At 43.7% G+C, this 23,662-nt stretch overlaps 1 non-coding gene across 1 annotated transcript; it reads right to left on the reverse strand.

The window, feature by feature from the left end:
• Window positions 1-8,453: 8,453 nt before the first annotated feature.
• trnap-cgg (transfer RNA proline (anticodon CGG)) lies at window positions 8,454-8,543 on the reverse strand. Its single transcript is given in 2 exon segments — window positions 8,454-8,489; window positions 8,508-8,543. It is a non-coding gene; the product is annotated as a tRNA-Pro (tRNA).
• Window positions 8,544-23,662: the final 15,119 nt, after the last annotated feature.

Raw genomic sequence — 23,662 nt, forward strand, 5'->3', positions numbered from 1 at the left:
TTGTATCCACTCTAAGATTCTATATGTATGAGTGTTGGACTCATTTTGTATCGCTCTGTCTCTGGTGTGACAAATGTGTGTGATATTTATTATAAATCTATGTGAGAGACTTTGAAAATCTGTACACACTCTACACGGAAGATACCTAATTGAAACCAGGCCTTTTGTTCTAATTAGTACATGATTCCACACGATCCTCTACTCAAAATCTTCAATGTAACATCATCTGCTTATCTCTGAAATTCATTCTCCATCGTCTCATTTGCTAGATTTCCCTTTAGTACATCGATGCTAGTCGACTCAACTGCTCCAGATAATAGCAAATTCCAAGTTATATTGACTATATGGGCAAGTACACTAATATTGAATTTTCCATGGGCTTTAGTGCTGCATCCAATCATTAATTCCTGTTTGACCTGTCTCTGCAACAGCGACAGTTCATGTGATTTATTTCCCTCTACTGCAGTTCTGTGTTGCGGCCAGTAGATGTCAGCACACTGTGGTAGACTGAACTTCAGACATCAGAGAGGGATACAACAGACAGGAAATGTTCACATTGCACTGAACCTGGGACGGGGGAATTTCGAAATACTAAATGTGTTGGCCATATCAATTTAGAATCTACCAGTGGCGCAATGGATAGCGAGTTGGGCTTCTCAATGATGGCACGTTAGCCATTCAAAGTTTGTGGGTTTGAGCCCACCAGAGTCGGATTTTGGATCAGATTAGTAACAAACAGTTTGCTACTTCATTGATGTGATTCAGCTTTGGCACCGACATTTCCTGCTCTGCCATCTCTCCATGCTGTTTCTGTTTACTCGGCTCCAAGGGAAACCACTGCTTTCCTTTGTATTGATCAATTAAATACCGATAAATCAGCAATGCTATGCGTTTTAAGTACTTTTGAAGTGAAAGTATTAGTACCAATAGGTATTTTCTTTTGAACCAAGTGGTATTTTGAATCATTGTTGTTTAGAATGGTTAGAATTTCATTATACAAGATTTAATTATTAGTACAGCGCTATTAAAGCATATATTACACCAACTTTTACCTATTTCTGATTGGGGGTAGTATATAGAGAGAAATTTGCTTTTCTTGATATATATTACTGACCTATATCTGGGTGTCCAGGTTTCAATCCCAAAATTTGTCAGTGGTGCAAAACTTGAACATATTATGAACTTTAGTGAGAAGCATATTGATAATCTTCAAGACGATTTGGACAGGCTGGTGGAAGGTGCAGACACGTGACGTATGCAACTTAATTAATGTAAGGAAGTGTGAAGTGATACATCTTGGTCCGAAGATCAAGGACAGGCGATATAAAACAATTTATATTTTACATAAAATCATTTAGCATTCCTAATCCGTATTGCACCTTTACCATGCCAAGATGCCGCAGTCTATTCACCCATCTCAGAACCATTGAATATCCAGACTGAAGTCTGCATTTCACCGTCTACTTGTACAGTGATCATTAAACATTTAGCACTCCCACTTTCCTATGTACCTTCACTCTGCAACGACTCCCTGCTCCGCCTGACAACCCAGTCAATGTCGCACCTTCACTTTGTGCACTGCCCATGGTAGGCTTATCCTGCCCAGTCCCCATTGCGTTTCACCTTGCTCAGTTACATTCGCCAGATTGCAACTGTTCCAACTTTTCTTTTCTCCATTAATAATGAATGAATGAATGGAACCATCCCTTGAATAAACACTGTCACCTTTCAATGTCTAGCGGGTGAGTTTCATGACGTGCTGTGTGTGATTCCCGCCTTTATGCTTCTGTACAAATTTAGTCAAAGGAAAGTTATCCAAATATATCTGCAATTCTCCTTCTCAGTCACAAAAAACTGAGCGGATCATGGATACAGTTTCAATAGTAGCTTTAAAAAGATAGAGAATGGATTAACAAATTTAAAATCCAAGGGTGACATCAATGCCTGAAGTGGTTTTCAGGCTGTGGCGACGAGAAGAACAATGCAGATTATCAATTTGAATTGTTCAAAATCATAGAATGGAGCATCCATTGTTGATGAAAGGAATCTTTAAACTGTGCAGCTGTGCTGTGCTTCAGGAGCTGGTTTTATGGAAATCTCCATTAATCAAAAATGTTGCCTCACCTGGTGAGCATGTCCAGCATTTTCTGTTTTTGTTTCAGATTTCCAGCTTCCAGCTTTGCATTGTGTTCTGTGCAGCTGTTTCCCTGGAACAGGGAACAGGTTCTGATCAGTCCTGTGACAGATAGAGTAGAATGTGTCTCCCGACTATCAAACCCTCGCGGGTTTGATCTCCAAGCTGTACAGGAGAATGAGGAGGAGAGAGAGGGAGGATCATTCTGTGATTAACATATTTCCTGTATAAAGGACACAAAGGTTTGTATTTCCACAGCCGTTTTAACAGACATAAGATGCCCCAAGATGACTTGCAATCAATAAAGTTCCTCTAAATAGTTCTTGACATTTTAACTACGAGAGTTTTGAACTTACCAGTCGTTTCTACGTTGTCAAGAATCCATGTATAGAACTGTAAAGTGAGTTTCCGGCACGCGGCTCTGTGGCGCAATGGATAGCGCGTAGGGCTTCTAAATGATGGCATGTTAGCTATTCAAAGTTTGTGGATTCGAATCCCATCAGAGTTTTGGATCAGATGAGTCACAAACGGTTTGCTCCTTCATTGCTATGATTTCGCTTTTGCTCCGACATTTCCTGCTCTGCCATCTCTCCATGCTGTTCCTGTTTACTCGGCTCCCAGGGAAACCACTGACTCGAGAAGAAATCGCAAACCCCAGCTTTCTTCAAGATTGACATAACATTCGCTGGTTGGGTTAGAAATAGTAATTTTTCAATTAGATATTCCGCTTCCTTGGAAGATAAAGAAGATTAAAGAACACACACGGAACAACAGCAACTTATAAATAACTACAATCAATAACTAAATATCAGTGCCTTGCAAACTGGTGGTATTATTTTGATGTATCTGCTGCGCTTGTCCTTCTCGGCTGCGGTGGTCGTGGGTTTGGAAGGTGCTGGCAAAGAAGCCTTGCTGAGTTGCTACAGTGCATCTTGTAGATGGTGCACACTGCTGCCGTTGTGTGTTGGTAGTGGACGGAGTGAATTTTTATACATGGGAAGCGAATGAAGTGGGATGCTTTGTCCTGGATGGTGCCAAACTGTAGAGCTGTTCACGCTGCATTCACCCAGGCAAGTTATCCCAGGAAACCGAGTATTCCGGTTTCCTCCCACAGTCCAAAGACGAGCAGGTTGGGTGGATTCGCCATGCTAGGTTGTCTTTTGGTCCCCAAGGTGTTTGTATCGGTAGATTAGCGGGGTGCAAAGCTCCTGTGTGCGATTCTCTGTCGGAGAGTCGGGACAGGCTCGATGGGCAGAATGGTCTCCTTCAGCACTGTCGGGATTGTGTGATTCTAAGGCCATTTGACTGTGTTAGAAATTCCCTGAGGAAAAAAAAATGGAAAACTGTGTTTGTAGAATTTCCAGCATTGGTTTTATTGCAGAATATTTTTTTTGACTGCAAAATGATGAAAATAACTGAATTGTAAAAATAAACAGTCGAGATGTTCGTGGTGAGTCTCGAAATCTGTGTTTGTTTCATCTTTGTAGATCATCCACTGGAAAGGGAAAGACAATATTGATTCGCAAGAAAGGGACATTGTAACTTGAGCAATTGCAATGAACACTTGAAAGATCACGTGAAAGTAATCAAGGCACTGCTCGTGTCCGTGAAACCAGGATCTACCTGTTACTAGACAGGCGCTTTAACCAACTCAGCTGCAGAGCCTGGTACTGCTACTCCTGGTGCAGCAGAATGCTGGAAAAACGCTCCAGATCTGGTGGTGTTTGTGAAAAAGAGATACTGCCAGATCTGGAACGTATCTGAGAAAATAGAGGTAGTTCACATTTCAGATGCAGACCTTTCACGGGAACGACCGTTTCTCTCTCCCTCGATGCTATGGGATCTCGGATAGATTCATGAAACAAAATAATTGAATCCCACAGTGGCCCATCAAGACTGCACCGATTTCCCTGTAAACATTTCAAATCTGCCTTTCCCCGACATAGAACAAGCACATCAGAGGGAATCGCAAACATCACTCAGTGAAACTCTTCCGCTCAACATTGAGCGGTTTATCGTGAGCTGGTTCCATTTACTGTTTTCAGACACACATCTGGTATGAAAGTAGCCGTCTTCAAGATTTGATTCACACATATAGTTTACTGCTCGAAAGTTGATCTTTTTTAAATACTTCATTCATACGGGATATGTGTGTCACTGGCCCGGGAAGCATTTATTGTTCAATTTAAATACTTCTCAGTCATTGGCGATGAACTCATTCTTGAGCCACTGCAGTCCATGTGCACATACACTGCTGTTCGGAAGGGAGTTGCAGGAATGCGAGCAAGCCACAGCAAATGCGATACATTTCCAAGTCAGGATGCAGTGGACCTTGCAGGTCGTCGTTGTTTCTCTGCATCTGCTGCCAGGTGAGAGATGCCTTGGGTTTAGAAGGTGCTTCACGACGGAAAAATCACTGCCAAGAGCGAGATTTGAACAGACGTCTCCAGAGGAGACTGCAACCTAAACGCAGCGCCTTAGACCGCTCGGCCATCCTGACTACATTGGAGCTCGCCTAAAAACTCTGCACAAATCGATTTGAATTACATCTTGATTGTTATTACATTTAAAAGTCGATGTGTATTTTTCCATTTGTCAATCCCAGCCAGAGGCCCGTATCTGAGTCCCATCCTTCTCCAAGCCGCCGGGGCGGGGGGGGGGGAGCAGTTTCTCATTGCTGCATTGTTCTGTTTGCCCAAATCAACAAAGACCCAATTCCCGCCCTACTTGTTCTTTACATGAAGGTGTTGAGAGTGTCAGATCTGAGCAACATGAAATATTCAATTGTAGAGTTACATCCTTGCGACAGGAATATCTCTCCACAGCTGCTTTCGGAGCTGCTGAACATTTCCAGCATTTCCTCTTTCTGATTTTGTACCGTCATTTCAGGAGTTCATTTACTGACAACCCAAAACTTGTCTCTTGGACGCAGCTCCAGATACAGGTTTTCTGTGATCTTCTCACAGACAAGTTCACTCTTCACTTTCCTACACACATGCTTTAAAATCGGCTGTTTTACACTCAGCTCCCTGCGGCATTGCGTTCAAACCTCACCACACCTCCCATCCGCCCATCAGGGTCACAAGGGTACAAGTATTTTTAAATAAGAATTCATCGGTGCAAAGGGATCACAGTGTTTGTGAGGGAATATAGGGGATTAATCCATACTCACAAGCAGAATTAAAATGAGTTAATCTCTCTCTCACACGCACACTCACATAAACACTCACACATCCACCGCCACGGCAGATGGTGAAATTCGACATCAATAAAAGTGTCTGGAATTAATGACCTTGAATCGATTGTCGTAGAAAAAAAAACAACTGATAAACTGATGTTCTTTAGGGAAGGAATTCTTACCTGGTCTGGCCTGAATGTGACTCCCGACCAGCAGCAATGTTATTGACTCTGAGCTGCCCTCAAAGGTGGCCCAACAAGTCACTCAGTTGGAGGGAAATTTGGAGGCGATGTCTTTGTGGTATTATCGCTGGAATATTGATCCCGAAACTCAACTAATTTCAGTGGGGATCCGTGCTCAAATCCCACCACGGCAGCTGGTGGAATTTGAATTCAATGCAAAATATTTGCAATCAAGAATCTATTTATGCTTTCGTGCATTGTGCATTATCGGAATAACCATTTGGTTCACCAGTGCCCTTCAGGGAGCGACATCTGCCGTTCTTGTCCAGTCTGGCCTACATGTGACTCCAGAGCCACAGCATTGTGGTTGACTCTCAACTGCACTCGGGCAACTGTGATTGGGCAATAAATGCTGGCCAGCCAGTGACGCCCAAGCCCCATGAATGAACACAAAAAAAGGTTGGCCCAGTCAGCGACGCTGAAAAAAATATATCGGAGATTCAAAATGACGAGATGCATCAACTGGTTTACAATCCCAGAGCTTGCAAATACAGAATGAATTCCAACTAATTTACAGATCCGGGAGCTGACGGTTAGACCAAATCGCTTGTGCACGCACAATTCCACAGACAGAATGAGAAAGATCCCAACCCCCACACAGCAGCAGATAATGAAAAACGCAGTTTAACTATGACCCTGATGTGGCGATGCCGGCATTGGACAGACGTGGGCATATTAAGAAGTCTCACAACACCAGGTTAAAGTCCAACAGTTTTATTTGGAATCATGAGCTGTCGGAGCGCTGCTCCTTCAAGAGGAACGTTGCTTATTTGGGACTAAAACAATGAAAATTAGTAATTCTAGTTGTTTACTTTCTTCTTTAAATATTGTTCAATTGTTTATAGTTAAGTTGCTTCATTTGTTAGAGTTGGTTTTAAACTGTGACTTAAACAAACATCTTGCTGTAAAAGATCTTTAATTTGTCAGTAGAATTACTTTCTGATCCAGTCTCCTAACTCTTAAACACAAGCTTCTAAACCCACGATCGTGACCATCTAGAAGAACAAGAGGAGCAGATACCTGGGAGCACCTCCACCCAAATGTTCCCCTCCAAGTCACTCACCATCTTGATTTGGAAGCATATCACCGTCCTACACTGTCACTTGATGCTGCTATTGCTTCTTTTGACAATTACCTCCAATATCTGCCCTCTGGGTCTCGATCCTACTAACAATGAGAACAAATTTCTATCAATCTCCCATGAGGATTTGCATATTTTTCCCAATTCTCCTCTGAACCTTCTCTTCTCTGAGTAGAGAAGTCGCAGCGTATCCAACCATTCTCAGGAACTGAAGTTCTTCATCAATTGAACTATTCTGGTGAAACATTTCTGCTACCTTCTGAAATCTTTTATATTGTTTTTTTTAAATTTGCTCTCCAGAAAATGGAAACAATATCCACTTGAAACCGAACTCGATTTAAATGCAGGCTTAACATAGTTTCTATACTTTTGTACTCTGTGCCCCATTAATAAAAAGCAAGGCACCGTCTGATTTATTATAATCACTCTGCTCACCATCCTGTGTACAGTTCTGGACACGCTATTATAGAAAGGATATTATTAAAATAGAAAGAGTGCAGCAAAGATTTACCAGAATGCTACCAGGACTTGATGGTTTGAGTTACAAGGAGAGGTTGGATGCACTGTGATTTTTTACTCTAGAGCTCAGGGGTGGTCTCATTGAGGTCTACAAAATAATGAGTGGCCTTGATTAGCTGGACAGTCAATATCTTTTCCCAAAGGTAGGGGAGTCTAAAACTAGAGGGCATAAGTTTCAGGTGAGTGCGGGCGGGTGGGGGGGGTGGGGGGGGGGCGGTGGCGGGGGAGCGGGGGGGCGGTGGATACAAAAGGGTGCAGCGGGGCAATTTTTTCACACAGAGGGTGGTGCGTGTCTGGAAAAAGCTGCCAGAGGTAGTCATAGAGGTGGGGACAATTTTGTCTTTTAGACAGTTACATGAGTAAGATGGGTATCGAGGGATATGGACCAAACGCAGGCAATTGGGATTAGCTTAGTCGTTAAAAAAGGGCGGCATGGACAAGTTGAGTCGAAGGGTTTGTTTCCATGCTCTAAACCTCTATGCCAATCCCTGTCAACTTGGGAGATGTATGTACTTATTTGCCTCTTTAGAATTGCACCATGTATTTAATGTTTTGAATCTGGGAACTTCCTTCAAAGCAGATCAATTCACATTTTGATACATTTAATTTAATCTGCCGCATCAAAAATTCCCATGCTTTTGGAAGTTTATGTAAACCGCATGAACGGCATTACCCTCATCAACACTCTCGGTTACCACTTCAAAATACTCGAGATAGTTAGTTGAAAACATTGTTACCTTACTAAATCCGAAATTGGAAAGTTATTTCCAATTTTTTCGCAATTACAGATCATTTCCTTCAGTATCCTTAGATGCATGTCACTCGGTCCTCGTGTCGAATCAAATACGGACAGCCTCTCCAAATCTCCTCTTCACTGAGTTAATTGCCTCTGGAGTGGAATGCCGAACAGCATCACAAAGATTCACTTCCTGCTCAGTGAAATGCCTGGAGCAGAGTTAAAATATAATCAATTCAAAACCAAACTGTGACCCCCAGCTTTGTCAGACTGCAATTTCTTTCTGACTAAAATACAATTGAACACACGATGCAAGAATCCCTGACGCGATAAGCAATGGACAGTCCTGATTGATTCATTGGGATAAGTTTACAGTCTGGTTACGTGGGTGAACATTCTTGAAAACTTTTCATTTTCTCCATGTGCAGCATTGGGAAAATTGTCGCGAGGTGTTGCAGGATTTCAAACCTGATCTCGAGATATGTAAGTCCCGCCATCTAAAACGCAACGTATTTTGTTCAGATCAACGACCAGCATTTGGGATCAAAACTGGCAGCAAGCGAGGGCTCGTCCGGGATTTGAACCCGGGACCTCTCGCATGATCAGACGACGAAATCCCCGAAGCGAGAATCATACCACTAGACCAACGAGCCGCTGGCAAGCAGGCTCCTCAACCAATACACTTCTGCTCACTAGCTGTCTTTACAGACAATGTCATAACAATGGAAAATTGAAGAAAAACACAGCAGACTCACGGGGAAATGTGATCCTTTTTGTCTTAGACCCTGAAAATTCAACCAGATGTTCAATGTTGGGATTGTAGTTTCTCTCAGCGAAAGAAATTCCCATCACGTCAGTTCAAAGATTGTTGTGAAGAACCGACATGAGCAAAGTGTGGAAGACCACAGCTGCATGTGTTCAAATACAGAGAAGTTATTTGTTAAACGTTCCGTAGATTAATGATGAGAGTGAGTTTTAAACTCACCCGTGTAGACCATCGCTAAAACCGTTCGGCCATCTCCTCAGTCACGCAGGAGCTTGGAAAAAGGCTTCCATCCATTTGATTTTCGATCCATGAATATTTGGGGAAGAAGGTCACCCTCACCATCGCTCCTGGATGCCCAGCCAGATGGAATATGTTGGAAATGTAGTTGCTGCAAAACAGAGGAAATTTCCATCCCAGCAGGTCACCTTCTATTGCCTTTTAGCTCTGATAAAGGGTCAGCTGGACTCGAAACGTCACCTCTTTTCTCTCCTTACAAATGCGACCAGACCCGGGAGATTTTCCAGCATTTTGTCCATTGTTCATTAACATTTCTGATTTTACAATTGCGTTGCGAAAAGATGGTTGATAAGCTTAGGGAGACAATAAAAGTATGTTTGCACTGGATCTTCATGTAGCGGCTGGCTCACCTCACTGGCCAGAGGGCATGATTCTTGCTTGGGGTAATGACATTACAATGCTGGAGGTCTCCGGTTCAAATCCTGCATGATCCCAGACACAATTTAAAAAGAAAGTTCTTCGCAATGGAGATGGCGACAATGAACAAAAGTTGGGGCAGAGCTCATCTCCCGAGAAATCATTGCAGAGAAGAAACCATACAGTCTGACAGAGTTGGCAATCCCACGGTTTTGTTTTATTTTTTCCACATTTTGGTATTACTCTGGTTCTCCCACTGAGCCTTGAGGATTGGTGCGTTTCAGCAATCCAGTTCAGGGGAAATTAACAATTAGGATACATACACAAGAACACTGGAAACAGGAACAGAAGTAGGCCATTCGGCCCCACGAGCCTGCCCCGCCATTCAATAAGATCATGGCTGATCTGTTTGTGGTTCAATTTCCACATTCCCATCTACCTCCGATAACCTTTGATTCTGTTGCCGAACAATAATCTATCCATCTCTGCCTTAGTAAATATTTAGTACCCTGCCTCCACCGCCTTCTGAGTCAGAGAGTTCCAAAGTCGCACAATACTCTGAGAGAACAAAATTCTCCTCACCTCAGCCCGAAAAGCGGAAGATCAGTTTTCTTTAAGTGTCTGTTTTTCTGAATTCACCCACAACTGGAGACGTCCTTTTCACGTGTATCTTCTGAAGGTCATTCAAGATCTGATGTACATCGAGCAAGTTACCTCCAATTCAGCCAGTTTGCGTTACCTTTCAGCCTAGTAAATCTCGTCTGCACTGTCCACCCACTCAGTTATCAAACTAGTAAAGCTTTCTGGACCGTTTCCAACGCAATTACATCCTTCATAGAATATGGATACCAAAATTTCGCACAATGGTCGAGATACTTCACAAATGACCTGTACAACTGAAGCATAATATTCGTTTCTTTCATGGTCAATTGCTTGTAATAAAGCAAACATTCAATTAACCTTCTTTATTACTTGCTGTACCTGCATACTAATTATTTGCGCCTCATGCACTAAAACACCGAGACCCCCTCTGCAACTTCGAATTCCACAACCGTTCTATATTTGAGTAATAATCTGATTTTGTACTCCTTCTGCCAAAATAAATAACTTCACATTATATTCCAGTTGCCAGGCTTCAACCCATGTCCAGAACTCGTCTATAACTAGCTGCATGCTCCTTCTGTCCTCTTCACAACTCACTTTCCTCGATGTATTGTGTCTCCTGCAAATTCTGCTCCTATGCTTTCATGCTGTGGACTGGGGTAGCTGAGCTTCTATTGAAAGACAACTCCCAGACACAAATGTCTGAATGATCTTTTCCTGTGCTGTAACTATTCTATGTGTATCGATGTAGGAGTCATTCTGTGTCACTTGGTGTGTGGTACAGGATTTGAGTGTGGAATTCATTGTCTATCTGTCAGTCACTGTGGGTGTGTATGAGTGAATGATTCATTCTGTGTGACTCTGTCTTTGCAAATACTTTGTAAATCTGGAGTAATTCAATAAATAATATACCTAAATGAAATTGGGTCAATTAGTTCTAATTGGTAAACTGCTCGACACACCCCTCCTTCCAGATTTCCATTAATTACAGCTGCGCTAATCGTCTCCAATTTTCTGGACGACAGCAAATTGCAAATGTTGCCGATCCAATCATAATTTAACAGTGATTTTTAGAGTGGATTTATTGATTACATTACGAGGTCTGTCCTATCCCATCCCATTATTAATTCTTCATATTGACCTGTTCCTGCAATATCGAAACTTTATGTGAATATCTTCCCTCTGTTGAAGTTCTGGTTTCGGCGAGTAGATGCCAGCAAACTCGGGTAGAACGAAGCTCACGTATTAGAGAGGGACAAACAGACAACACTTGTTCATGTTCTGTTGGCGATGAGAAGTTTTAGCAACACTAATATTGAACGTGGCTTTTAATGGCATTTACTTTGTAACAAACATTTGTTGTCGTTGGCTGTCCATCGATTCGAGGATAACATCCACTCAGGTCCGTAAGTTTCTCCTATGGATCTTCATGTGAGTGAACGGGGCGATTCTCGGCCCACAGATCTTTGGACACATGGGACAGGATGTCCCACGAGGTAGTGGGATCAAGAGCGCAGAATTAGCTTCCTGTTACTTTCTTCTCTGCCGCCATTCTGCCTCATCATTAAGATCCTGTGACTCAAAGCGTGCTGCAGCTTGGGGGACCGATTTTGGCCATTTTGAACGATGACTAACAAACTGCTCCCAGTCATCAGCATGAATGAATCGCTTCAACCTGGAGGACGTCGGGGAGGCATTGCTGGTACAATTCCTCTCGTACACTTAGGATTCTCTGATACACTGGAGCAGTTACCTCATTGTGCTGAAACCACCAACAGTCAACGACATATATGAGAGAGTGAGATACATTCTTATCTGCCCTTCTCTGGTCCATTTTATCGAAATCTTTCACTAATTTCAAGCCCAGAATGAGGCCACCCCTCAGCCTTGTTATTACAAGAAAAGAAAGATGCAAACAGTCAAAACTTTACTAGGCCTTTCCTTTGTTCTTAATGATTCTTCTTTTTATGGGCTGTGGATTTCACCTGCAGGACCAACATTTGTTGCCCTTCCCGAATTGCCCTTCAACTGAGAGTGGCTTGCTCGCCCATTTCAGAGGGCAGGTAAGAGTCACCCACATTGCTCTGGCTCTGGAGACACATGTGCCCAGACCAGGTAAGGAGGGCACACTTATTTATCTAAAGTGCACTGGTGAACCAAATGAGGTTTTATAACAATCGACGGTAGTTTCAAGGCGGCCATTACTGAGACCCAGTTTTTCAATTCTAGATTGATCAAATCAGTGAATTTAAATTTGACCAGCTGCCATGGTGGGATTCACTCCGTGTCCGCAAATATTAGTGCGGGCCTCTGGATTACCAGCGCAGTGACATTGCCTTTCATCCCTGTAAACAAAAACAGTTCATTCAGTTCATTATTAAACCTCTTCCTGAGGAGAATAGATTCCCCTCCCCACAGAATTCTATGAAATCTATTGCTGCAAAGCCTGTTGCTCCATTCGGGAGCATCAATAATTTATTAAGATTACACAGATGAGATTGATTTCTCAGGAGCTCAATAAATTAATGATATGAGAAAATTGAATGAAGCAGACAACAATGAAATACTTCCTGAAAAGGCGCCCTGCAATGTTTGCAAGAAAATGCTAAACTAATAGTTGATAAGTAACATGGTGGTTTTCCGGATCTTTTCTGCATAATGCGACGGTGACAGGACACGAAACTACAATCTTCTGATAACAGCGTAATCACGAAGTCTTATCCATTAGGCCACGCGATCAGCACATGTATTGATGCAGAGGGTGTTACTGCCATGTGAATAACTACCGTGGTTATATTCATTCTCAGTTCTATTTTTGGATGCTCCGCTGCTTTCCATATACCAGAAACTCGAAGGGAAATCTCCAGCTGCTCTAACCTGCAGAAAACTAAAGTCCACTTCTAACATTCCTGGGTGCTGTCTGTGTGGAGTTTGAAATCAAAAGAGAAAATGCTGGAAAATCTCAGCAGGCCTGGCAGCATCTGTAAGGAGAGAAGGTGCTGACGTTTCGAATCCAGATGACATTTTGTATGGAGTTTGCACGTTCTCCCCGTGTCTGCCTGGGTTTCATTCAGGTGTTCCGGTTTCCTCCCAGTTTCAACAAGGTGCAGATTAGGTGGATTGGCCAGACTATATTGACCCTTAGTGTCAGGGGGATTAGCAGGGTCATTACGTGTGGTTACAGGGATGGGGAGGGATTCTCTGTCAGAGAGTCGGTGCAGAATCAGTGGGCAGAATGGCCTCCTACCGCACTGTAGGGATCCTATGCCTCCAACACATCCTGCCTTAAACATTCAACACCTATCCCCGAATCTCCGTGCTCGCAGTTAATGTAGCAACTTCCCCTATGTGCCTTAGTTCAATATGTTTTTTACACGTCTCTTACACCACTCAATCTCGTGTGCTGCAAAGAGAAAACGCTCCGAATTATCCAACCAAACCTTGTAGCTAAAATCTCACATCGCTGGGTCCAAACCAGTAAATCTCCTTTTCTCCCTCCTAAGGACCCTCACACAATTTCTAAAGTGTGGTTACCAGGTCTCGTTGTGATTCTAAAACAGCCGCAGTTGATCCGAGCTTTATAAAGATTGAGCATAGCTTCCCTTCTTTTATATTCAGTGTCCTAATTAATGAGGCCGAAGATGCAATCCACTTCCCGAACGACTCACTCAAAATCTCCTCACGTTCAAAGATCTCTCTAAACCTCAGGTTCCTCTGATCCTGCAATCCTGTGTAGAACTGGAGCATTCAGAGTGGCAGGGTGGCACAATCATTGACACAGTGGTTAACATATTGCCTCACAGGTTCCATTCCGGCCTCAGTTCACTGTCAGCTTGGAATTTGCATTTTCTCCCCATGTTGCATAGGTTGCCTCCAGGTTCCCTCGTTTTCCCCACACAGTTCAAATATGTGCGGGTTAGGCTGATTGACCATGGATTGAATGCATAGTGTCAGTGGGATGAGACGGGTAAATGTGTGGGGTTATGGGAATAGGGCCTGGGTGGGATTGTCGTCAGTACAGACTCGATGGGCCAAAGTGCCTCCTTCTGTACTGCAGGGGTTCTATGTTCTGTTGCCTCTTTCCATCCCTTCTATCAGAATGCAGCACTGTTCCTGATTGTGGGATGAATAATGTGTTTCTACTACAATATTAGTCAGAGCTAAGACTGCAGCTTCTGTTTCTCCAAACCGGAATTTACAAGGACTTTTGGCATTGATACATTATCTAGCCGAGCAGACTCTGTCTCTGTCTATCCCTCCACCCACTCTCATCAACTCTTTATGAAGGCTGAATATTGTTTAGTGTCTGAATGCACATAATATGTATCTACATCTGATCATATAGAATTCAGCTTGTGAACAAGATCATCATTTCAACCAGTTCCGGGGTAACCCAGGCACAGCTCTGATTGGCTGCAACCCCCGAATCTGGGGAACTGACACAGTGAACATCGCCGGCCTCAGAGGCTTTAACAGTTACTGAGCTGTGAAACTCCAACTAATCCCCGATAATCCACAGCACAGAGCGAGAGAGGAAGGCCTGCCCTGGGAGCTGTCAATCTGAACATAAGAACATAAGAAATAGGAGCAGGAGTAGGCCATCTGGCCCTTCGAGCCTGCCCCGCCATTCAACAAGATCATGGCTGATCTGAAGAGAATCAGTTCCACTTACCCGCCTGCTCCCCATAACCCCTAATTCCCTTATCGATCAGAAAACTATCTACCCGTGATTTAAACATAATCAACGAGGAAGCTTACACCACTTCAATGGGCATAGAATTCCAGAGATTCACTACCCTCTGAGAGAAGATGTTCCCCCTCAACTCTGTTCTGAACCGCACCCCCCCTCCCCTTATTTTGAGGCTGTGCCCTCTAGTTCTGGTTTCCCTTCTAAGTGGAAAGAATCTCTCCACCTCTACCCTATCCAGCCCCTTCATTATCTTATATGTCTCTATATGATCACCCCTCATCCTTCTAAACTCCAACGAGTACAGACCCAATCTGTTTAATCTCTCCTCATAAGCTACACCCCTCATCTCCGGTATCAACCTGGTGAACCTTCTCTGCACTCCCTCCAAGGCCAATATATATTTTCACAAATAAGGGGCCCAAAACTGCACACTGTACTCCAGTTGCGGCCTCACCAGTGCCTTGTACAGTTGCAGCAAGACCTCCCTGCTTTTATATTCTATCCCCCTCGTGATAAAGGCCAACATTCCATTCGCCTTCTTGATCACCTGCTGCACCTGCAGACTGAGTTTTTGCGATTCGTGCACAAGGACCCCCAGGTCCCTCTGCACAGTCGCACGATGTAATTTTTCTCCATTTAAATAATATTCCAATTTACTATTATTTCTTCCAAAGTGGATAACCTCACATTTGCTAACGTTATATTCCATCTGCCAGATCCTCGCCCACTCGCTCAGCCTATCCAAATCTCTCTGCAGACTTTCCGCGTCCTCCACGCAAACTGAGACATAGTTTGACTTGTCAATGTGCAAATGTGAATATTGTGTCAGAGAGAGTGTGTTGAAGGGGCGGCTGGGTTAGACTAATGTTATTGTGTTTGTGTGTCCGCCCTCAGCGCCGGATCTCGCCGTCCTTCTGGTGTCAAATCGCAAGATTTCCTGGCATAGGATCGCGCTGTTCCCTTGCTCAGGCCTGAAGAGAAAATTTAATGGAAAATGTTCGTCGATTGCAAGATTTCAGTTGACAAACGGAGAATAAGTCAGCGCTGGACTGAGAGAGCGCGATCAATGCAGCAAAGAGACGGGTTGAAATGGAAATTGCTGCCCGGAATTCGGATGGAACTTTCTCAACAGGAAATATTCGGATTTCAGTAACAGAAATAATTAGTCTGAGAATGCGAAATGTCAAGTTTTAATTGTAATGGGATAGATTGTGAGGAGAGACAAACACAGAGAGGCTGGCGGAGCCGGGAGCTGACAGCAGCTTGTCTCTGCTCCGTCCGCTCTCTGTCTTTAAATTACTCTGTACCGCCACCACTGGTTTCATTTCGGATCCAGTTCTGACTCTCACACACATTTTCCACACACTCTCATATGTCATTGTTTAAAAAGGGCTGCCGGGAAAAGCCTGGGAATTACAGGCCAGTGAGCCTCACAGCTGTGGTGGGTAAGTTGTTGGAAGGTATTTTGAGAGACAGGATCGACAGGCATTTAGTGACGCAACGACTGATTAGGGACAGTCAGCATGGCTTGGTGAGTGGAAAACCATGTCCCACAATTTTGATTGAGTTTTTTGAAGGGGTAATCAAGTGCAGTGAACTTGATGTTGCCTACATGGACTTTAGCAAGGCCTTGACAAGGTACCACATGATAGGGTGTTGCATCAGGTTCAATCTCACGGAATCCAGGGTAGCTAAATGGATACAAAATTGGCTTGATGACAGAAAGCAAAGGGTGCTTGTCGAGGGCTGTTTTTCAAACTGGAGACCTGTGACCAGCGGTGTGCCTCAGGGACCGATGCTGGGTCCGCTGTTATTTGTTATTTATATTAATGATTTGGATGAGAATAGAGGAGGCACGGTTAGTAAGTTTGCAGATGACACCAAGATTGGTGGCATAGTGGAGAGTGAAGAAGGTTATCTCTGATTGCAACGGGATCTTGATCAATTGGGCCAGTGGGCTGACGAATAGAGTTTAATTTAGATAAATGCGAAATGATGCATGTTGATAGATTGAACCAGGCAAGACTTCCTCAGTTAATGGTAGGGTGTTGGGAAGAGTTACAGGACAAAGGGATCTTGGGGTACAGGTTCATAGCTCCTTGAAACTGACGTCACAGGTGGACAGACTGGTGAAGACGGCATTCAGCATGCATGGTTACATTGGTCAGAACATGAAATACAATAGATGGGACGTCTTGTTGAAGTTGTACAAGACCTTGGTAAAGCTACACTTGGAATACTGTGTACAGTTCTCGTTACCCTAATGTAGAAAGGATATTATTAAACTGGAAAGAGTGCAGAAGAAATTTACTGGCATCTAACGGGACTTGATGGTTTGAATTATAAGGAGAGGCTGGGTAGATTGGGACTTTTTCCTCTGGAGCGTAGAAGGCTGAGGTATGATCTTATAGGGGTCTATAAAATAATGAGGGGCATAGATTAGCTAGATAGTCAATACATTTTCCCAAAATTAGGGGAGCCTAAAACTAGAGGCCATAGGTCCACGTTGAGAGGGGTGAGATACCAAAGAGTCCAGAGGGGCATTTTTTTTCATAGAGAGGGTGGTGACTGTCTGGAACAAGCTAAGTAAGAAGTTTAACAACACCAGGTTAAAGTCCAACAGGTTTATTTGGTAGCAAAAGCCACACAAGCTTTCGAGGCTCTGAGCCCCTTCTTCAGGTGAGTGGGAATTCTGTTCACAAACAGAACTTATAAGACACAGACTCAATTTACATGAATAATGGTTGGAATGCGAATACTTACAACTAATCCAGTCTTTAAGAAACAAAACAATGGGAGTGGAGAGAGCATCAAGACAGGCTAAAAAGATGTGTATTGTCTCCAGACAAGACAGCCAGTGAAACTCTGCAGGTCCACGCAACTGTGGGAGTTACAAATAGTGTGACATAAATTCTGATTCTAGGATCGCATGATAAAGACTCAGGAGGAAAAAAGCAGAAATATTTATGTGAAATAGTGTGACATAAACCCAATATCCCGGTTGAGGCCGTCCTTGTGTGTGCGGAACCTGGCTATCAGTTTCTGCTCCGCGACTCTGCGCTGTCGTGTGTCCTCCGTATACACAGGATCTGCTCGGATGAGGAGGATCGCAACAGACACCTCCAGACGCTGAAAGATGCCCTCATAAGAACAGGATATGGCGCTAGACTCATTGATCAACAGTTCCAACGCGCCACAGCGAAAAACCGCACCGACCTCCTCAGAAGACAAACACGGGACACAGTGGACAGAGTACCCTTCGTTGTCCAGTACTTCCCCGGAGCGGAGAAGCTACGGCATCTCCTCCGGAGCCTTCAACATGTCATTGATGAAGACGAACATCTCGCCAAGGCCATCCCCACACCCCCACTTCTTGCCTTCAAACAACCGCACAACCTCAAACAGACCATTGTCCGCAGCAAACTACCCAGCCTTCAGGAGAACAGTGACCAAGACACCACACAACCCTGCCACAGCAACCTCTGCAAGACGTGCCGGATCATCGACACAGATGCCATCATCTCACGTGAGAACACCATCCACCAGGTACACGGTACATACTCTTGCAACTCGGCCAACGTTGTCTACCTGATACGCTGCAAGAAAGGATGTCCCGAGGCATGGTACATTGGGGAAACTATGCAGACGCTGCGACAACGGATGAATGAACACCGCTCGACAATCACCAGGCAAGACTGTTCTCTTCCTGTTGGGGAGCACTTCAGCGGTCACGGGCATTCGGCCTCTGATATTCGGGTAAGCGTTCTCCAAGGCGGCCTTCGCGACACACGACAGCGCAGAGTCGCGGAGCAGAAACTGATAGCCAGGTTCCGCACACACAAGGACGGCCTCAACCGGGATATTGGGTTTATGTCACACTATTTCACATAAATATTTCTGCTTTTTTCCTCCTGAGTCTTTATCATGCGATCCTAGAATCAGAATTTATGTCACACTATTTGTAACTCCCACAGTTGCGTGGACCTGCAGAGTTTCACTGGCTGTCTTGTCTGGAGACAATACACATCTTTTTAGCCTGTCTTGATGCTCTCTCCACTCCCATTGTTTTGTTTCTTAAAGACTGGATTAGTTGTAAGTATTCGCATTCCAACCATTATTCATGTAAATTGAGTCTGTGTCTTATAAGTTCTGTTTGTGAACAGAATTCCCACTCACCTGAAGAAGGGGCTCAGAGCCTCGAAAGCTTGTGTGGCTTTTGCTACCAAATAAACCTGTTGGACTTTAACCTGGTGTTGTTAAACTTCTTACTGTGTTTACCCCAGTCCAACGCCGGCATCTCCACATCATGGAACAAGCTGCCAGAGGTAGTAGTAGAGGCGGGTATAATTTTGTCTTTTAAAAAGCGTTTAGACAGTTACAGGGGCAATATGGGCACAGAGGGATATGGGCCAAATGCGGGCAATTGGGACTATCTTAGGTGTTTTAAAGAAAAGGGCGGCATGGACGAGTTGGGCCGAAGGGGCTGTTTCCCTACTGTAAACCTCTATGACTATATGACTCTGTCATCTTGTCGGCTTGGTGCATATTGTACCAGAAATATATCGTGTGCGTAAACAAGACAACAACTGCTTTCTGAACGAGCTGTCCAGCTCGATTCAATCTGTCAGAAATTATTGGACGTCTTTTAAAGCAACATCGGTTTATTTGCAATATTCTCTAATCTCTGAATATATACCATCAATTTGTCGCTTGTGTTTGGGATCCTGGGAAAAGCGAGCACTTAATCCAGACATCTTGAAATCAATTCTAACATGGAATTTCCATTGATGTCTTATTATTCTCAAGAATCCTCTTTCACTAACGTCCCAATATGACTATTCCTCCCTATTTTTCACGTGCTCCTTCCATTCCCAAACTGTTATCACCAGGAAGACCGAACGCTCAGCTTGTTGCAATGTGTTTGAATGAACACGATGTCATATCATATCCCCAGCATTTTGAATTTCTCATTCATTCAATGCATTCTGGTGAAATGCTTTTCTTATGTCCTGTGTGTCATTACATAAGAATCTTACTCTGACAAGAGACCTTGTTTTGCTCTTATGCTGCTATGTTTATTTTCTTTCACGTTATGATTTTTCTCATGGAAGTTACAGCACAGAAGCCATTCGGCCCATATTGTAGATGCCAGCTGAGAACACCCTGGTGCCCATTCCAATACCAACTTCCTGCGCCCGGCTCACAGCACAGATCCAGCTTTTCATAGAAAAAAAATACTGAAAATTACGATTCATTCCCGTGGACTGCCCTGGAGAAGCTAATTAAACATTTAAAATGAGAACCGCTGCGAGCAGGTTTCCAACCTGCGCATGGAATCCCCGCTGTGGTTCGAGTCCAACACCTTAACTGCTCAGCCACCACAGCGGCTTATCCGTACGAATGATGTAACCACTTCAGAAACATTCATAGCAACTTCGTCAGGCACCCAGATTATGCAAAGCACAGCGTGTGAGGTGAAATCTGTTTGTCTCTCTCTTTTTGGTATCTTTATCTTTGATTATGAATTCACTTATTAGTTCAGAGATTTTCGTCTATTTCAATATTTTTTTCAGCATAAAAAATTGAAGCCGAATTTAACATCGGCAAAAAAAAACAAGTTAAGTCCATTTTAATTCACAACCGGCAAACATTGCGTTCGAACTGTTTGTGCCCACATGCTTTGAAACGCAAGAAGCCGTGGATAAGGTGACAATTGATTAATACGATTAGCGGGAATTGAACCCAGGTCAACTGCTTGGAAGGCGGCTATGCTCAGCACTATACCACCATCGCTGTGTTGTTTAAGTGCCCGTTAATTTCATTAGTTATAATTATGGAACTACCTGAATTGCTGATTTCATCAGACACCAGGTGTGTCCAAAGCACACGTTCATAAACTGAACTTGGCTTGTCTCGTTTTTCTGGACTGTTTAACTTACCTTTTTTACTGTGGTTTCTGACTGAGAACTCATTGATTAGTTTTGAGGCCTGTTCTTCCATTGAAACAAAGTTTACACTGAAAGCAAATTGAAGCTGGATTTACCGTTCGTAACTCATTGATAATAAGAATATTCATTCAGTGAGTCCCATTTTACGAGTGACCCTCTTCTGTTCTGACCTGCGATAGCTAATTAAATAAGTCACCACTGTGATGGTCAGGAACTGGCGTTTGGTCAACTGCTCGCACAGACACCACGACACCACCATCGCTCACCTGACTCTGCAACTTCCCCTGTATTTACGGAACTAATACACAAGGAACGAATTGGCACAGAAATCAAAGATTCGAGAATCCTATAACCGACGTTCCGTTTCGCGGAGTTTTACATTTTCCGTAGATCGGGGTGAGCAGGATCGCCCAATCAGAAAGCAGATCTCTGGAACATGGAATTTGATTGATATCATGTTTTACAATCATTTTAATCGGTAAAGTACCACGTTGATGTTATTTCACTCCAATCCAAAAAAGGTTCTGAATGAATCGTTAACTTGCGTTCAGCCAGGAGATGGCGGCAGTGAACAATAATTTGGACTTGCTGTTTGTGTCCACACATCTGGACAGGAATGGACCTGCTGTTGCCGCGTAGTTGGCCAAGCAAGAGGCACAGATACTGACCAACTGCACCCGCTCCAAATAGATTCACAAAATTTCTGAACAAACGGAAAACAAGCGCAACTGATCTTTTAAGAAGATATGACAATCTCTGAAAGCATTATATTCACACATCTTCAAGAATCAATTTGCTGTAACTAATTCAATATGAACCGTTTCGATGTCAGCCCTATGCATGGCCAGTTCTCAAACAGGCATTGACTGGTTAGAAGTTTTAATGTTATCAGAGAACAGTCATCAATATTCTCAGAAAAGTGAAACTGCCACCCCGAACTTCATAGAGTACCTACAGTACAGAAAGAGGCCATTCGGCCCATCGATCCTATGCCAACAACATGCAGGCCCTATCCCAGTAACCCCACGTATTTAACATGCTAATGCTCCTGATACTAAGGGGCAATATAACTTGACCATTCCACCTAACCCGGCGCTAATTTTCATGGCGGAACGACCGATTCTGGAAAGACAAAATCTGCCACTAGTGCCGCAAATGAAACTAAATCTGCTTTGGAGCTTCTGAAATCACATGGTTTCATGGTGGCAACTCCTACCCAAAGCTGGTGTCCTAATTTGAATCGGTTGTCAGCTCGGGTTTCTCATTTGGATGAAGAATACGGAATGGTGCTGGACTATTCACCCTTCAAACCTGTGGAACTCTGTGTCTTACCTTCACATGGTTCGTGAACCTCAAAATAAGTGATCAGTTCATCCTCAATCAGTCAAGTCGGAGACAGAGTTTTAAATGTCATAACAATAAAGATGGAATGCAAATCGATTTGTGCAGAGATTTTAAACATTGACGTCGCTGGTCAGGATGGCCGAGCGGTCCAAGGTCACAATCTCCACTGGAGGAGAGGGTTCAAATCTCACTCCTGACCTTAATTTCTCATTCGCGAGCCACCATCCAAACCCAAGAAATCTCTCACCTGGCAGCACAAGGGCAACAGACGCAGAGAAACAACGACCCGCTCTAAGTTCCACTCCGAAACCCACATCATCCTGACTTGGAAACATATTGCTGTTCCGATGGGTCACAATCCTGGAAATTCCTCCCTAACAGCAGTGCATGTTCTGATACCACATGGACTGCAGTGGCTACAGAATGAATTCATACCAATTACTCAAAGATAATTAATTTGGATAATATGTGCTTCCCGGGTCAGCGACACACATATCCCGTTTAAATGAAGTATTTTAAAGAAATCACCTCGCGCCACAGAATGGCCTTCAGAGCAGAAAACTGTGTGTATGAATCACATCCTGAACACGGCTACTTTTATAGCAAAAGTGGATCTGAAAACAGTAAATGGAACCAGCTCAAGATAAACCGCTTAATGTTTAGCGGAAGTGTTTCACTGAGTGATGTGTGCAATTCCCTCTGATGTGCTTGTTCAATGTCGGGGCAAGGCGGATTTGAAAGGTTTATGGGGAAATCGGTGCAGTCTCAATAGACCGCTGTAGGATTCAAATATTTTTCTTTCATGAATCTTTCCGAGATCCCGTAGCATCTGTGGAGAGAGAAACGGTCGTTCCCGTGAAATGTCTGCATTCGAAATGTGAACTATCTCTATTTTCACAGTTACGTTCCAGGTCTGGTCGTATCTCTTTTTTCACAAATACCACCAGATCTGGAACGTATTTCCAGCATTCCGCTGTACCACGAGTAGCAGTGTCAAGCTCTGTGGCTTAGTTGGTGAAAGCGCCTTTCCGGTAGCAGGCATGACCCTCGTTTCAAATCAGTGTGAACATGCACTGGAAGTGTCTCTTTTTTGACAAATACCACAAGATCAGGAACGTTTTTCCAGCGCTCGCTTGTCCCAAGAGTCTCTGGGGTTTAGTTGGATAAAGCGCCTTTCTAGTAAACAGATGATTCTCAGTTCAAATCTAGTTAGAGCCTTGACTTCTTTCACGTGATCTTTGCAATTGCGTAAGTCACAATGTCCGTTTCTTGCTAGTCCATGTTGCCTTTCCCATTCCAGTGCATGATCTCCACAGATGAAACAAAACCATATTTCCAGACTCCCCACGAATATCTCGAATGTTTACTTACACGATTCAGGTATTTTCATCATCTTGCAGTAAAAAAACATTTAATCTGCAATTAACCCAATGCTGCAAGTTCTTCAAACACAGATTTTCATTTTTTCCCTCCGGGAATTTCTAACCGTCAAATGGCCTTCGATTAATACAATCCCGACAGTGCTGAAGGAGACCATTCTGCTCATCGAGTCTATATCGACTCGCAGACAGAGAATTGCACACAGGAAATATCCCCACGGCGCCACGCATCCACCCCGCTAATCTACCTATACAAACACCTTGGAGACCAAAGGGCAATCTAGCATGGCCAATCCACCCAACCTGCTCATCTTTGTGGGAGGAAACCGGATGACCTGGTTTGCTGAGATAACTTGCCTGGGTGAATACAGCTTGAACAGCACTACAG

The sequence above is a fragment of the Mustelus asterias genome, unplaced genomic scaffold (assembly GCF_964213995.1).
Source record: "Mustelus asterias unplaced genomic scaffold, sMusAst1.hap1.1 HAP1_SCAFFOLD_1091, whole genome shotgun sequence".
NCBI lineage: Eukaryota > Metazoa > Chordata > Chondrichthyes > Carcharhiniformes > Triakidae > Mustelus > Mustelus asterias.